The 3,530-nt window shown below is 33.3% G+C and overlaps 1 long non-coding RNA gene across 1 annotated transcript; it reads right to left on the reverse strand.

The window, feature by feature from the left end:
* Positions 1-324: 324 nt before the first annotated feature.
* LOC116129849 lies at positions 325-2,576 on the reverse strand. Its single transcript, XR_004127961.1, has 3 exons — positions 2,102-2,576; positions 1,981-2,019; positions 325-702 (listed from the first exon to the last, which is right to left on the reverse strand). It is a non-coding gene; the product is annotated as an uncharacterized LOC116129849 (long non-coding RNA).
* Positions 2,577-3,530: the final 954 nt, after the last annotated feature.

A 3,530-nucleotide genomic window follows, 5' to 3' on the forward strand; every position in this document is an offset into this window, starting at 1 on the left:
ATTGATCCCGTTTTGGTTCTCCCCACCCTTGTTTCTCACGTTCCTGGATGATGATGGTTCACCTCACCCAGCTTCCTCTTCATCTTTTCTTCTCATCCAACTTTGTATCTCTACCATACACTCACGAATAGTTCCCATGTCAGCCCCAATTTCGTCACTTCTCTTTCCACATTTTCTAGTCTTGATTCCATTCTCGTTGCTACCATTACCCACACGCGTGCTCTGATACCAAATTGTTGCGAACCTACTCTATTGTACTAGTTCAATCATCCACAAATTCACAGCATCAAAATATTCAACCATTAAGTATAAACAATCTAAACATTCAGAACTTCAAGTATGTATTTCCTGGTAAAGTCAGATTTACATTCATGTATGGACACTTCTCAACACCAGAATTCAATTAACAAACAACAAAGAAAATAAATGGAACTGCTACGCTGGACTTCGAGGGCCAGCTACCTCCCCTTTTACTCTATTCTCCCTTGATGCCTTTTGAACCTCTACTGCTCCCTTTTATTCACTTCCTTCCCTAACAGAATTCCATTCTCAGCCACTTATCTGTCGCCACCTGTTTATTCTACCTTTTTGCTTCTCTTCACACTTGAGCTGCTCCCTTTATCACAATTGATTCCCTGGTGCTTCTTCCCATGCCTCTTATTATAAACCCTCATTTCACGTGTTGTATCAGAGTCCAAAAACCTGCAGTTAAACCAGAAAGCAGAAGCGATCGTTACAAAGAAAACATTTCATTTTCAAATTTGTAGTCATTAAAAGAATATAATAGACACCTACAAAAGAACTAACCAGTATACACTGAATGTAACAACAAAATTATAAAACAACACACAAAACTGGCATAAATAAATCAATTCAGTTTCCTTTTATATACATTTCTCAAAACTCAGCCAAAGGTACTTAAAGATAAATGAACTAGTTAATACAACACAACAAACCTATAATATACAAATCAGACCAGATAACCCAGAAGATAAAATTACAAACATAAAATCCTCCTCCACTAAGGCTGTATATAATCTAAAATTAATGATCTGCCAATCCTTTCATATTCCACTCTTATCCAAGACTTGATTCTAAAATGATCACAACAAAATTATAAACCATAAACCCATTTTCAGGAAACCATTACAGCAATTAACCCTAGCATAAACTGGAGGTTTTCATTGCCGTTTTGTTTTGTTATTGTAATTGTAATCAAACACACATTTAAATAAAACATATGATCATCAAAAACATTAACCAGAAAATTTAAAAATATTTTCTGATTTCAAATTTGCAGTCGTCACCAACCACATAAGCATAAAAAATCTAAAAATGAATGGATAAATTAATAATAAATGAATATAATATACCTAACAATTGGATAAGAAATCAGAAGTAAGCTGATCAATTTCAAAAAAAATGGAAAGCGTTAAAATTAAGGCGATGGGAGGAGAAAAGACAGAAGATTGAAATTCCAATGGATGTAGATTGAATTTCTTTATTAAAGAAATCCAATCTACATCCATTGGAAATTGAAGGAGTTGTTTGAGATATAAAGGCGGTGTGAGAATCAGCAGGTTTTAATAAAATAAAATAAAATAAAAATATGAAGTACAGATAAGGCGGAAATGGAAATGGAAATTGAAATGAAATGCACATTTTGAAAGGTCATTTTTGTAGTCAAGATCATTTATAGGGAAGAAAAAGTTTATACTACCAAACATAATCATGAAGCAAAAAAAGACTCAACCAAACACTTTTATATTTCCACTGAAACTTTCAATAAAAAATTGCACAGAAAATAACTAAATGAATCATTATTTAATAGTTAAACATCCACCAACCAAAGAGAACTTAACAAATAGTTAAATATTTAGTTAGAGATGAACACAACCCTTCAACTACTTTCGCAAGGCTAATCCATTCAAAGTCAAAATAAGCAAAACAAAGAATAGTTCCAATCAGAGTAAAACATACCATTGATTCCAATCTTTGTGCTCCCACTGCTCCGTGTTTCTAACAAAACAAAACAGATCAACACACTATTAAACTAGTTTCCAAGATTATGAATCACTAAATGAAATCCTTTTATTCTTACTTTGAACTATGGGTGGCAACTCTGTAGCAGTGGCTTTGATGGGTTGAATACTGTTGGCAACTGAGATTCCAAGCTCAGTTCAGTCAACAACAACCAAACGGAGCTTCTAAAAATCGAAGGCAAAAACAGAGGACGAAAATCGGACCTTGAGACGATCGGAGGAGGAAGAAGAGAAGTCAGCGGCGCGTGAAAGAGAAACGGTGGGCATAGATCTAAGGAGAGAAGAGAAAGCCATTTGTTGAAAAAAAACAATGCCACTTTTCCCAAGGCTTCTCTTCTTAACAAGTAGAAACCCTAAAAAAGAGGAACAGAAAAGAAAGGACAGGGCTGGCTTTTGAGTTTTGAGAGGAGGCAGGCAGGCAATGGCCAAAACACGAAATGAAGTGTTTTTAAAAGCAAAAGAAAACAATTGTTTTTTCTCAGTTTTGGGTTAAGAGTTGCAGAGAATCCCAAATCCATAATAAGGAAATTAAAGTCTAAGATGTCAATCCTAATAACAACTATAACTTTAGATGCGAAAATAACATACCCAAAATTTCAATTTATTTCAAGCGGAAACATAGGGCATTCAAAATTTACCATACATTTGGCAACTAAAATCTTAGTTGTCAAAAGAAGATAATTTGCAACTAACTAATTAGTTATGCAAAAATAATTTTAGTCACAAATTAAAATAATATTTTTTTATTTTACCGAGAAAGTTAGGTTCAAAAAAATTCATCAACTTTTAGTGACTAAATACATTTTAGTTGCTATACATGAGCTTTTGCAACTAGTTGTAATATGCACAAAATAATTAGTTGCCAAATGTACCCTGGGCCCTTTGTAATTATTGTCAAAAGCTTGGATATTTCGGTAATTGTATTATTTTATAACTAATAAAAATAGTTACAAATTAATTAATAAATATTTGCATCTAATTTAGCAACTATTCAGTAGTTGCAAATAATTGTTTTCTGTAACCATAATTTTAGTTGCAGAATCTCTTGTTGTAGTTGTCAATTGTGTTCGCATAAGAATTGACAACCAAATAAATTAGTTGCTGATATGATATTTTGGGCAACAAATCACATTAGTCGCAAAGTATTAATTTTAGACACTAAAGGTGGGAATAAATGGGCCCTAGAATTTTATTCCCTTTGGCCGACTAATTGGAATTTAGTTACTAAATGTGGGGTATCTGCAACTATTTTTGCCTAGTTGCAAAAAAATGGTTGCAAAAAGTACTTTTTTCTTGTAGTGTAAGTTCATCAAAAATAGCACGCCTGGAAATAAAGACATGATTAGTGGAACGATCAAAACAATGAAAGCCTTTGTGAGACATACTATAGCCAAGAAAAACACATGGACGACTGCAAGGGGCTAATTTGTGAGAAGCATAATCATGTAAGTATGGAAATACAAGGCAGCCAAAAGGATGAAAATTGGA

This window comes from Pistacia vera, unplaced genomic scaffold (genome assembly GCF_008641045.1).
Source record: "Pistacia vera cultivar Batoury unplaced genomic scaffold, PisVer_v2 Contig214, whole genome shotgun sequence".
Taxonomy (NCBI): Eukaryota; Viridiplantae; Streptophyta; class Magnoliopsida; order Sapindales; family Anacardiaceae; genus Pistacia; species Pistacia vera.